Source organism: Lathamus discolor, chromosome 6 (genome assembly GCF_037157495.1).
Source record: "Lathamus discolor isolate bLatDis1 chromosome 6, bLatDis1.hap1, whole genome shotgun sequence".
Taxonomy (NCBI): Eukaryota; Metazoa; Chordata; class Aves; order Psittaciformes; family Psittacidae; genus Lathamus; species Lathamus discolor.
The window spans coordinates 57,409,373-57,423,244 of NC_088889.1; the positions used below are offsets into that span (position 1 = coordinate 57,409,373).

Consider the following 13,872-nt stretch of genomic DNA (forward strand, 5'->3'; position numbering starts at 1 on the left):
TGGCATCTTTGGGTAGACAAGTGATCTGCTATATTTCTTCTGTCATTAGACTTATTCTGTGTGAGGAAAGTAAGTGGGATTACAGTAACATGTACTGCGTGAGGCAGGCCGTTTCTAAATTGAGTGTTCCTGATAGTATTTCTGTGTTTATCTTTCCTTTTATGAAGGTCCTTTATAATTGTGCGTAAAAAGTAGTTGTTGATAATATACTTGTGTATGTGCTACCAACTCTACCGCTTAAGAACAAGATCCTCTTAAAATGCATACGGTGTTTTCCTCTGTTAGCTAAGAAGTGGAAGTCTTCATTAGCAAAACTTGGTAAAAGTAGGTAGCTGTGGTGTATTTAAACGGATTCTGTCTTTGCATGACCCAGCGTTACTAAGAATGCAATTATGAGTGTATTTTAACTTTGTCTTGCAACTTCAGTTGCTGCTTAGATGTTCTTTTTTCCTAGCACTTTGAAGTGCTCCAGAAACATACTATCCTTGCACTTGCATCTTTATTCCACTGCCTCCCCACAGGCCTCAAACAGTGCTATGTGAATCCCAACCACATGTCCTGATTGAGATTTCCAAGATGCAAATACACATGCTGTTTCATTCTGAGTTCCCACACTTTGACTTTAACGGGTGGTGTTCCTCCCTGTGAACTGGACCCTCACCCTGCTAGGGATTATCAGTTTGGGATCCTGCTTGGGGTCTTAAAATATCATGGGTGGCGGCAATATCCTCCCATGCTCAGCAGCACTCCTGTAGTGGTGTAGTGAATGCTGAAAACTTTGATGGCAGGTTATATACCATTATAAATAATTTCCAGACCTTCCAGTTTGAAAGTAAACCTGTGACACACACTTTACCGATACAAAGCCAGAAATGAGACGCACCTCCACATTTTAAAACTTATCATTTAGCTAATTTCAGAAGAATTTTGGAAATATTTTTCCAGACACTCCAGTTTGAAAGCAAACCTGCAATGCCAAAATACTTCCTAACATGTAAGCAATGTAAAAGAACTCTGTAAGCCTTGCTGTCTGAGATTAGTTAAATGAGAAGTTTTGAAATGTGGAGATACATCTTATTTCTGGCTTTGTATGGGTAAAGTGTGTGTGTGTGGTGGTGTTTTGTTTGTTTTGTGGTGTGGTTATTTGTTTGTTTGTTTGGTTTGTTTTGTTTCTAGAAATGAAGTGTTCTGCCTGTGGCATCCTGTGGAGAGACCGCTTTGAATAGCCTGCCTTGCTACCTTTAGTGCTGGCTCTCAACAGGTTGTCACCAACCAACAGGGCTGTTGACTGCTTAGCTTTGGTTTGGATGCTTGTGCTTCCAGCTCTTTAAAGTCCGGAAGTCTCTTACCATAAACTAAAGGAAAAGACATACTAAATCACTGTACAATCTTCTGCATGGTTTAACTGCTTCTCTTGCTTTCAGTGCAATGTTGTTTTATTTTATATGAGTGATGCTAGCAACTGCTGAAGCACAGAACCTTAGAACTCTCATCTTGTTTGATTGCTGCAATAATTAAACATATAAACTGTATACCATGCCTGGATTATGGGAAGATTAATCACCTGGAGGCACTCCAGAACTATGAAGTAATCATCAGAAGGGAACTGGGCTGCTCACTGTAACTTTTTGAGCATGATTTTAGCATTAAGTGTTACAGGTCTTCAGCAGGAAAGATAATTTAAGATACTTCTGCTTCTAGAAGAGCGTAACGTGCTCTGTTACATTGCTTCAGCTGTTGGGGATGATGCTATAAAAATGATCACACAAGCTCAGGTAATGCGGACTAACACAGTTACGCTGGGGCCTGTGTGCAGGCAGAACGAATGAGGGAGGGATGGGACAGGCAGCCGCTTCTGCAGCAGGTTAAGTTAGAGCGACTGGGGGAGGGATGGGACAGGCAGCAGCTTCTGCAGTAGGTTAACCACTGAAGAAGATGTGTGTACGACAGCATGAAGCCCTCTGCAGCAGGGGGGAAGTTAACCTGTTCCAGCTCTGCTCAAGTGGAGAATGAGACTGAAGAGTGGTTGCTCTTATCTTGTAGAGTGAACATAAGAAGAGCTGCAAAATGCCTCCTGTGTATGATATTGATGAGTGAGTCCTGTTATCTGATCAGAGGGTGTTCAGCTGAAGCCTCTCTGACTTCAAACTGTGTCAGGTCAGCTCATGGAGCAAGAGGTTTGATTTCTTTCTGGTTCATCTGGAAACGTCAAGGCAGCTCTGAGGCTTCAAGCTATTGTCTTCTGACTGGTCTATCTACAGAAGGTGCCTGGGTTTCTGAGGCTGCTAAGGCTGAAAGTTAGTTTACTGCCTGCCAGTGGGTTGGCTCTTTGATCCCCTTGGGGATTAGTTCTAAGAGCAATACTTTGTATAAGGAGACTTTGTTAAACTGAGTGTTTTACTTTATCAAGGATGTTTAAAACCTGAAAAATATCTTAATTTCTGTATCTGTGGTCTAAATCGAATAACTATAGAAAATGTTCTGTCTTCTACAGAGTCTCTGCTTTCTTTCTATCTTGCTGGAAAGGTACACTCAAATATATTGCTGCATACATCTCCACTTCTTTGAAATTAAAGACGACACTTCAAAGCTCAGCTTTTGAAGTAGTTAAAGACACTTTTTGCTGTCTAGAAGGTTTTGCACCCATTAGAATGGATATAGTGTGTATCAGGTAACCAAAGGACTTGATAATTTTATGTGTGTGTCTGTGAAACTGATTTTTAGTCACGTACGTTCTACAAAGGTTAATGAAATTCACTAATATTTGCACATTTGAAATTGGCCAGTATCTATGTTGGTGAGACTCTACGGGCAAAGAGCCTCAGATCTGCAGTAGTTGACTTCTTTGTCCCAGTATTATCTGCCTTCTTTCAAGTAGGTTACATTCCACACATTTTTAATAGTGGCTTCCCCTCCTCCATAGCTGCTTTGGCTTTTTTTGTGAGAGGACTTGAATATTTCGACTGACACACAGAAGTCTTCTCCCGAAAAAGGAAACTGATAATAGAATTGTTCACTTTGGGCAGAATCTGAAAATGGTATGATCTGTGCTGACTGAGTGTCTGCCCAGTGGAGCTGTGACCTGGGGTTTTAAAATCCCAATGAGTTAGGGATTATGCTCAAGGTTTAAGAGTTTGGCATCTTTGCTATTTTAAGAGCTAAAATTACACCTTGGAATTCCATGTTCTGTGCATTCCTTCAATTTGCAAATATTCTGAAGAAAATAAACAAAAACCCTGCGTCTCTTGATGTGATCTCCTGAAAAAAGATGCTAGCTGCCTCCCTGTGTGAGGGAAGGTGGTGATCTGGAAGAATTTGTTCAGGATGACTGCAGAAGATGAATAATTTAAGTTGCAGCCACTTGCTTCAGACTAGATAATTGAGACTGAGTTTTCTAACAGCTGAACAGCTTATGTTAAAACTTTAAACATTTCCTTCAGTGCATGATGTACTTTAGGTAGCTGTTCTGCACATGAGGACTTCCATGCCAATTGAGTAGCCCCAAAAATTTAAAAGCTTTTCCCTGGTGCTAGTCATTATGAGATGCTACTGTGATAGTTTAACACTACTCAGCTAGGTCTCAGTCATCTTTATGTAACTTTTCCCTGAATGTTTATGCTCCTTCTGGTGTCTCCTGAATCTAGAAACTACATGAAGTGTAGTTAGCGAAAGGGACTGTGATTTTCCTGGGCAAAACCCCATGTTTGTGCTAGTTCTGTGACTGCTGACTGAACACCTCTGATTTGGAGCACTGAGTTTTTGCGAGCTTCCATGCTAATACTTTTGAGAGTGTGTTGTTGCAAACCAGTGGCTGCCTGCTCTCCTGGCAGTGGGCTACCACAGCAATTCATAGGAAGATATGTTTAGATTAGTTTTATGTCTTGTCTTCAGGATCTGAGAATCATTTCCTAAACCTGAAGCACGTAGGCTGTCAGTGCCAAAATGTATTTGAAAAGAATTTTGTTGTAAAACTCTGCTTGCTTTCTAAAAAAAGCCCCCAAACCAACAGCACATTAGTAGTCTTTATTTTGTTCAGCAAGTTTGTAATGCATATGGCCCATTTTACCAGTTTTGAGTTTTGGTCTTTACGAAAGATGGCTTTTAACACATGCACAGGAAATGAGTCTAGAAAACTTAAAAATACATTATAATGCTAGGGGAAAGCTCAAAAGAGAAACTACTTGTCTTTTCTTGACAGCATCCGCCCTGTCCTTGTAAATAACATTAGCTTAGCTGTATGATAAAAGCTGGCAGAGCTGTGTGATGGTAATGCTGTGTTCAGAGGTGCATTCACACTTGGCTACGTGCAAGTTAATGAATAAGATAAGGTGTTCTGTAGAGTTTCTGCTTGTCATGCTGATGTACTGCCTGTCCAGAGATGTCACCTGTGATTACTGGAATTCTGAATAGCACTGAGTAGTCCATTATTCTAAGTATGATGGAAGTTGAAGAACCTGTTTCTAATCTATAAAAATGAGAGAAACTAGTGTGCTTTCCTGTGGTTTTGGTGCAGAAGGCTGTCTGCCTGTGCATTCCACGCTCTGTTTTCTCTTCACTGAATGCCTTTACCACAAGATCACTACTTGGTAGAATATGGGAGCGGAAATAGCAGGAGGTTTCTCAAAAAACCAACAAAACCCCCTCTGATCAAACCCTGTGCATTTTAAAACCTTCTTCTGAAGTAAACAAATTGAAGGTCTTTGTACACTGCTCACACGTTTAAAGATAGCTTTCACTGCACTGCTACCTCCTTACACCTTTAAACAAAACATTTGCGTAAATTCTTCGCTCAAGAAAACAATCAAATAATGATGTTCTCTGCTTATTTAATGTCATACTTCATCGTGTGTGCCTGTCAGACCAGGGAAGAATATTGCTCATTACAATTTGAATTTAGAAGTTGCTGTATATATATATATATTTTTTTTACTGAAAATGAATGCTTTTGGGTGATGGAGTATGTTCTTCCCTTCATGACAAGATGTCTTCAGCTGTCTTCCCTACTAGATGTATGATACTGTCACTTTTTCAACTGCTCCTAACCTGTTAAAGTACTAAATGGCTATGGCATGCAATAAGTCTGTGTAGTTTGGTATGACTTCTTCACTTCTGTACATACATGTTTCTGAATTGAGCTCGGGTAATTTATCAGTTGCTCAGTTTCTATCAATGTGTACTTGCTTGCGATAGGAGAACTTGAATTTGTTTTGTTTCTGTTGGTTTTGTTTGGGGATTTTAGAATTGCTTTATACCATACTGTCAAAACTACTGGGCTGTTTTCTTCTTGCACTTTGCATGGGATAGCTAATTCTTCTGGTGCTGTGCCTTCTGCACTATAGTACCAGCCTGCTTTTGGATTATGGTCTCCAGAAATGAGATGAGGAATGGATGGATTGCTTTGTAGAAGTCCAAAAGGCAGCTGAGAGCACCAAGGTTACATTGCAGTAATGGCTTCCCTCCTGGAAAATCTTACAAGTTGAAAGATTGTAAACTAGCATAGTACAAATGATTATGGCATTTGATAGTGGAAGTACAACTTCTCACTTTAAGATGATTAAGCAAAGTGAATCTTGTAAATTGCCAACAGCCTATGTAGAAATCTAATACTTTCTGTGCTTTTTGCTGGATTCATACCAGTATCTTCTTTCTGAGCATCTCATCGGCTCTAAGAATATTGGTATAAGGAATTTTTTTTTTTGTTTTTTAAAGGCCAAATATGTTAGTTGTGAACAAATTATTGAGTTGCTTTTGTGGCAGTGTCGGTTCAGGGAATCTGTCCTGAAGAAGGTAGCTTACTCTGCTGAAGATGTGTTACAAGTTAGTGTTTGTAAAATCAGAGAGAGTGGCCCGTAGTAGAACCAACTTGTCTAGAGTGGAGAAATATGACTAGCATGATTATTTTTCATCAGCCCTTGTCCTCACTTTGATCATACTTGTACATGGTTTAGATAATCTGTTTGCCAATGCTTTTCATGACCTATATTAATCTCATGCACCTGTGTTTTCCAGAGAGTGATACTTTTTTTGAACCGATATCTGTAAAGGAATATTATATAGAGAAGTCAGCATGTATCCTCTAATGCAGGTGAAGTCAATCATGTGTTCTATCTGCTCTGTGCAGGCTGGCAGGAACTCGTAAGTTTAGAAAACAGGTTTATTTGAGAATTTATGTAAATTCTTTGTAAGAATGAGAGCACACAGGGGACAGAAGGGAAATCACCTTGCTGGAAACCCCCGCAGCGATTCTTGACTACATGCTGTTACTAAACTTTAAAACCTTTAGGTTTTGAAGATCACATCTTTAATGAACCTAAAAATCCAAAAGCCTGCCAGTCTTGAGGGTGGGATGATGAACTAGTCAACTTGAGTATGGTGTAGGAGAATAACATGCTTGAAATTTGTAGTGGTGTGTGTGTCCCTTATTTTCCCTTAAAATTTGAAAGCCTTCTAAAATACAAGATTGTGTTTTACTGAAATTGGGAGTAGCAGGAGAGAGACTAATTTAGTCTATTCAAATGAAATTTGATAAAGAGCTGTCCTTTAGGCTTTGCATGGATATACATGGGTGACTCTGAAGGTTTAGCTGTGCTCCTCTTAGTAACAAGTGCCAACAGAAAATGGGGCTCGAATATGTTCAGATAAACATAGAAAGATGCAATGTTGCAGAAGGATGAGGTTAATGTTTTGCTTAAGTGAATTGAGCTGAGTTCTGTTGTATGTGAACTGATAGTGTTCTGCCCTCTTGTAGTTGGGATGGTGTATTTCCCTAAAGTGAAGCATGTGAAAGAATAAGGTACCATCAACAAATGGGATTCTGAGGTCTATGTGACTCTAGTAAATGCTTCTGGCTTGAACTGTGAATTCCCTGAACAAGGGATTGCCTGTGGATATAGTGTTTAATGGAAATCATGTTTTTTATCTGTTACTTAGAATCAGCTCCACCTTGGGAAGTGATGCTGCTTGGTGTAAAACTGCTGCAGTCTTTCATTTGCCTTCTTTACTGCTACCATAAATGGCCATACTGTAAAAACATTTGTTGACTGCATGTGGTGTTTGATTATATAGCACCTCAGCTGAATGTTTGCTTGCAGTTTCTTGATGTGGTTCATAATAGATGTGGCTTTTTGTAATGTCAGAGTAGGTATTTGCACATAAAACTGTAGTTTGTAGTGCTGTTTGTGAAGCAGATCTTAATATGAGAACAAGTCTGCTAACACTTGTCTTTAGCATGCCTTGTTTCTGGATTTTGATAATTGAATGAGGGTGGTGCCTTTCAGGACATGCTTTTATTTTTTGCCTTAGTTATAACAGAACTGGGTTTGGGAGTAATTATAATCTCCCTGAGATGAAACAGTCCTTGTGATTGAGATAATAAATTCTCTAAAAGTATAAAAAACAGGATTAACACGTAACTGCTCGGGTCCTCTAGTTCAAAGATCATGTGAAATATTAATCTAACATTATTAATGCTGTAGATGTGAAATAGTGTTGGTTATATCTATCTCTCTATTCCAAGCAAAAAGCAAGCCCTGAGCTTCCTGTATGTTTCCCTGCCCTGTGGCTTGGGGTGATGCTGACTCAGAGTGGTGCTACTCCTGCAGGTGCAGAGACAAAGGGGAAGAAACACTGTGGTTAGTTTTAGTATAACCAAATGTTTTGCTGGTAAATATGCCCTTTTTTTTTTTTTGATGGAAATTGATGCTTGCTTCAGAGTGTAGACTGAATAATGAAGGGAAAAGCATTTTTAATGAAACTTGAACATAAGCATGTTTCCATTGACACTCACACTCTTCACTCTAGATTTTAAAATTGCTGAGGCTGAAATTCTAGAATTGCTCAAGAGCATTTGAATTGTGCTTACTGGAGCTTTAGGATATCTTCCTTTTCCCTTTAGATCAGCTACCAAGCTAATTTTAGCAAGACAGTGCTTGTAACCAGTTCTGCGCTATGAAATCTTGCTCACGTGTCAGGATTAGCAACTGTAGAACAAGTCAATACGTTTCTGGTTCCTGGAATTTGAGTCTGTACACATTTCCCATGTGTAAGTTGTGACAATGTTGGTCATGTTGTGCTTTTGAAGTCTCCGTTAATTGGGATGATAATGCCATTCAAGAACTGCTTCTGTCAACCTCCCTAGTAAACATTCTTGTGAATGATTTGTCTTCATGACCGCCCTGCTGCTGGGGTGTGCCTGTGTGCAGCCGATTCCTTGGTGAGTGAAAGGGGGGCCATGCATGCATCCTCTGAGTGGAAAGCATCTCACTCTTGTTTGTTGTGTGATTCTGATGTTGATACAACTTCATGCACACTACAAAAAATAATTTGGGTAAAATAGGTACTGCTCAGTTTGATACCCTTCAGCTAAGAGTAAACATCTCTGGTTTGGGGGTGAGGTGCACAGAAATTGTTAGGTTGTACAGAAACTTCAGGTGCTAGTCTGCATATTAGCTGGTTTAAAAGTGAATTCATTGATTCTGTGCAACTCTGTGCCACTGAGGCATGGATGTAATTGTAGCACAGGCATGGGCACAGACCTCAAAACAGAAATAAAGCACGAGGGCTGGAGCTACTGCAGAACAGTGTGCTTGGGTTGGCTTGTGGAACACACTGATGCCAGGCAAAGTAGTAACCTCTAAGCCTTCCCAACCATGTGGTTGGTGGTTGTTGATGGGTTTTTTTTTTTTGGGTGGGGGGATCGTTATGTTGGGGTTTTTTTTTCTTCTTTTTCTGTTTTGTTTGTTTGTTTGTTGGGTTGGTTTTTTTTTTAGCTTCTATTTAGGATAAAGTTTTCTCTAAAGTTTTCTGTATTTCTTCTAGGAACTTAAGCTAACTGTCTCTGATGTCAAAGTTCCAATACACATGGCTTTGCTTCTGAAAGGTCAGAAATGAAATACTACATTTCCTATTGTAAACTATCCCCGTTCACTATGCACTGTACTGCAGCTTACTACTTGATGAGAAAACCAGTCTGAATTACACTGTTGTCAGATGTGAAGGAGCCATAACCTTTGATCCTGAAATCTACTGCTGGTAGTAGTAGGAGAGACTTATGAACACATTCTCCAAGGACATTAAGATTTAACTTCTCTGCAAACACTGATTAGGCTGGAAAGAAAAGCATTGTACTCTGCTGGTATCTGTAATGGAAAATACTCAGTATTACTTTTTACAGAGTGGTTTGTCCAGCCAAAGCTGTGTTTCAGTTGCACAAGTCCATGCTGCAGGTTCCTTGAATTCCAAATATTGGATTTCTTATCTTTTGTTCTTATAGAAACTGGAGTTTCTGAAAGTAGTGATATTAATTTGAACCACTACTTAGGATGCAGGAGTGTCTACTTAAGTAAGACTAGCCTGTGTTTAAAATACTTGTGCTTTTTGACAGGCATCATGCCTCATCATGATTTCAGGCCAGCCTGCATCACTGAAATCTGTGTCAGGTATTTCTGCTTAGATATGGGGTAGGATTTCTCTGTCTTGCTTCGAAGGTGGAATAACTTACCACATTGTTCTGCTACATTTTGTTGACAATGACCAAGTCTGCTCTTTTTTGCTTCCCCTCTGTCAGAATGGGATCTGTTGAATGCCGTGCCCAGCCAGTGAAATGAAACAAAAGGACTGCTTGTGTGCTAGGAAGATCTGAACACAATCCCTATCATGAAAAGGCTTACATAGCCTGCTGTACCTTGGAAGAGATCCCCTTCCCTCCTTTCTGCTCTCACAATTAGGTGGGTTAACCTGATACCTTAGGTTAGATATAAGGCAAAAAAATACTCTTTCTAAGCTTTTTGTTGCTTGGTTCTAAATCCCAAAGTGAGTTTATGAGTACTTGATGTGTCTGGGTTAAAAACCTGATGCTGAAATGTCAGTCTTTTGAAAAGCTTTTTTGCAGAGGGCACATTAATGTTATGGAGCTTGTTGCTGGACTCAGGAGTGCCTGGCATGTAGGTGTTCTCTTCTCCCTGATCCCTGTGGGAGCCCATGTGCTGATTCTGTCTGGAACTGCCAAATCTGAAAGTCAGATCACATGGAAAAAGCACTTGTTGGCCAGTACAAATTCTCCCCCTATCTGAGGTTTTACTGTTTAGCCACAAACTTCTGAGAAATGGTTCCGGGAGGCAGAAAACACATTTTCATCTAGAATACAGTGTGATGACTGATACAGATGTGCAAAAATACTTGGTGGTGTTGTAAGTACTCCTACTTGCTGAGCTGCCACGGCTGATGGGACTGCAGCATGGAGCTCATATGTGTTGAGTTGATCAGCATGGTTTGGTGCAGCCTTCACGCCATGTCTGTTGTGGTATAAGGACAACTTAAGAAATGCCTTGTTAAAAGTTTGCATTTAGCATGTTATTACTATTTAGCATGAACTTCTTGTTGATAGCTTACCACCTGCAAGCTGCTTGGATACCCTTTTTCTAAGGGGAAGTTGCCCAGTATCTTGTAACTTTAATTGATTTTGCTGCACATTTTAACATTATGTGTGCATCATGCAGCTTCAGATGCTGGCACTCCTGAATGGCTCAGTCCGTTATTTCATAGGTAAGCAACCAATTCTTTCATTATCATTTAAAATTTTCATGTGTCAAAAGATGACTGCTTTGTGTATTTTACTTGGTTGAGTGAGGATTTTTGGGGAAGGCTAGCAATAATTAGCCTTTCTAATGAAAATAGGTGGCTAAACACAGCTGCCATTGCAGTATTGTTGGCATTTCTGGTTATGGCACTTTGAAAAATTAAATATAATAATTGTCTATAGTCTGCAAAATGAGTCTAGACAGTCTAGTCTCAGGCTAAAAGGTTGGAGTTGAATAAATATGTAATTTAGGCAAATAAAGCTATTAGAACTGTGCTTATCTTCTGACACAATTGTTCTTATTAGATATAAGTGCTATTTTATAGCTTTTCCTAAATAATTAGCTTCTAATGATCAGTCAATAAATCTTTGAAAAATAAAGTACTTCAGACTTTGCTAATGAAGCTGAATGTTTTTATGTTGGCTGTTGTCCAAGCTGGTGTTCAAAAATTCCATGGAATCAGCTGTGGCAATAGAAAAAAAAAACCAACAAACCAACAGCGTAATTATAGGACAGGAGCTAGTGTATTGCTATCTATGACCACAATGAACTTTCAGTATAAATGAGATGTATTAGCAGCTCTGAAAGTGTCATCGGAACTTTTAATTACCTGGGTGCTAGTGATTCTGTGTCGTCTTCTTTTCTGACATGATGAGTGGTATGATGAAATCTTCTGGAAGCTTTTAGCCTTTTGCTTCAGTCCCCGTTTGGCACTTTACATACATACATATATAAACCTATATTTAAGCAAATATTTTTTTTTTTTTTATTTATTTTTATTAGAGTTGGGGGGAAAAGGTGTCTTTTAGTGATATGCTGTGAGCTTTCCTGAAGTGGCTGGACATATAAAGGTGGTTTGCAGTTGGCAGTTTTTAGCAAGCAATATGAACTTGCTGGTCTCCTAATTGTGTTGCAGGCAGCAGGGAACCATGGTGGAAGATCAGGAATGGGAATGACAAAACCTCCTTCTTCCACTAGTAGGAAGTTGCTAACGTAGTTTAATTGTATTTTGAAATACTATTTTTAAATACTACTTCAAATACTTAATCCAAACTTGAATCATTCTAGAGAACTATAGGCTCTGGGCTTAATGGACTAGTTAACCTGGCTGTATCTCCATGTTAAACAAATGTTTTAAGAGCAAGAACATGGAGGACTTATCTTCCTCAGGCTTTTTACCTGGCTGTTTCTGATGAACTGTGGTCCAAGCCCACATCTGCTTCCCAGCTGTTGCAAACCTACACAACTGACAATAGTGCCTGTCTATATAGAGAACTGAAATGTAATGGTAAATGTAGGAAAAGACTTTTACTACTTAAAACAGATCTTTACTTCCTACTTTTAGAATTAAGGGTATTAACTTCATAAATTTTTGACCTTAGCTTGCAGTGGAGTCCCAGGGCTCAACCACTGAAAAAGTGAAGTAGGAGTTACCACTACTAAAATGTGTGTCTGAAGAGAGGCTTTGTTTTACTGGCTTGTTTGGGCTAGAAAATCTTCTTCCTGCTTAATATAATTGTATGGCTCCAAATGTCCATAACCTTGGCTGGACAATCCAAACAGTCCAATTAACAAGCTATTTGTTTGCAGCTTGAACCTATTTTAAAGGTTCTGATTTGATGTGAACACCTGCACTCTCCTCAGGAGTTTTTTGCCATGGAATTAACTTTTCCTATTTGCATTTCAGTTCTTCTGGTATATTCCTCAAGGAGTTGTGAAATGGCTTCTTTATAGGCTGTAAATGCCCTAAACATGGGCTTCCTCTTCTCTAACCTGAAGTCTGTTACTGTGTTTTAGTTAGGTTTAAGTTACTGAAGTAAAGAGCTGTTTTGATTGATTGTAAGTCTTACCCTGTTACTATACTTAAATTTTTAAATCAAAAGCTCTTACGTTACACCATGCACCTTGAGGTATTCTAATGATTTCATTTGTATGTGAAAAGATATTCCACTGACTTGACTTCTGCCCCACCAGGGGATTTTTTGAGTAATCTTTCTTACTTTCTTTTCACTAATAGCTATAGTCTCTGTTATCTGCTTATACACATATCCTAAAATCAGATATGTACTTCTTAAAACACATCATAGGCTTCTTGAGATAAAAACCGGAGTTCATCCTGAAGAGCTTGTGGGAGCTGCTATACTGAAAACTGTCTAAACCTGATACGATTTTGTGATGAACAGACAGTATGTAGTGAATATTTTAAACATTCCTTGAATTGCAAGTAGCGAAGATCAGGAAGATTAAGCGCTTGGTGTGTTCATAGTTCTTGCACGTAGCATCTTGCACATTTTTTGCTTCATGTACTTACTGTGAAGCAAAAATGAAATTAAATTAAATCAAGACTCATCTATGCTTGCAGTATAGAGTACATTTTACAGTTAGACATGTTTCAACTTGAGAAATTACATAGCTGCCTTCAAAGAATTTTGTAGGTGCTTACTGGCATTAAAAGGCATTAATTCAAAGCATTACACAGAAGTCTGAACAGACTGTGAAAGGGTATGTTCTCTGATCTGCATCACCAGGAAGTAAGTATTCAAAAGGCCAACTTTTAATGCGTGTATTGCCTAAAACAGGTCTCTGTGTGTGTAGCTGGTGTTTGGTGTGGTTTGGTTTTGAGAAATTTGAGAATTAGAAATTGTAAGCAAATATTCACAGGCTGGTGAGCTGCTAATGCAGAGTTGATGTACCATGTGGAGAGCTTTAAGTGAGTAACTGAAAGGAGAGGTAAGGATAGTGCAGATTCAGTTTGAGTTTAAAAGATGAAAGCTGTTTTAAAACCAGTATCAGTCTGCTGGTTTTTAAAGAAGATAGTGTTTTAAAAGGTGTTCACATGTTACGTGTATGTAACTAGTACCCACTCTATCTATAATTAGAGTCATAGAATCGTAGAATCGTTTAGTTTGGGAAAGACCTTTAGCATCATCAAGTTTAAGTGTTGAGGCCTGCACTAATGCTTTACCAGTTACCCAACGCTAGGTTTAAGCTTGGCAGGGTGTTAGCAAAAAGGCATGTAACTTTTCAACAAAGTAGCTGTAACAGTTATTCCTTAAACTCTCTGTGAACTGGGAGGCTGCCTTAGTTATGTTTCAAGGACACTCTCTCTTCCCCAGGGAAATGCGCTGTCGCTGGGGGGATTCTTAGTTTTTTTCGCAGAATCTTGTAGTTATCTGCCCAGCAGTTAAACTCTCCAGATTTCTACATGTAAGCCTGAGCTGTTTTGCAAGCAAGAAGGGAGGTTCTTTCCTGTGCTGCTGGAACCCCTGCAGGGTTGGAAAAGGTAAGCTGCTTT

The 13,872-nt window shown here is 39.2% G+C and overlaps 1 protein-coding gene across 3 annotated transcripts in view; it reads left to right on the top strand.

Moving 5' to 3' along the window:
• The window catches only part of RRAS2 (RAS related 2), a 45,088-nt gene that overhangs the window by 8,965 nt on the left and 22,251 nt on the right, over positions 1 to 13,872 (top strand). The window contains exons 2-3 of one of the 3 annotated variants that reach the window (XM_065682962.1): positions 8,818 to 8,878; positions 9,566 to 9,725. The exons of 1 other annotated variant lie outside the window; for it this stretch is intronic. The gene's annotated coding sequence lies outside the window, so the exon portion shown is untranslated. The remainder of the gene's footprint in view (positions 1 to 8,817; positions 8,879 to 9,565; positions 9,726 to 13,872) is intronic. One more of the 3 variants, XM_065682963.1, reaches the window with a different exon arrangement.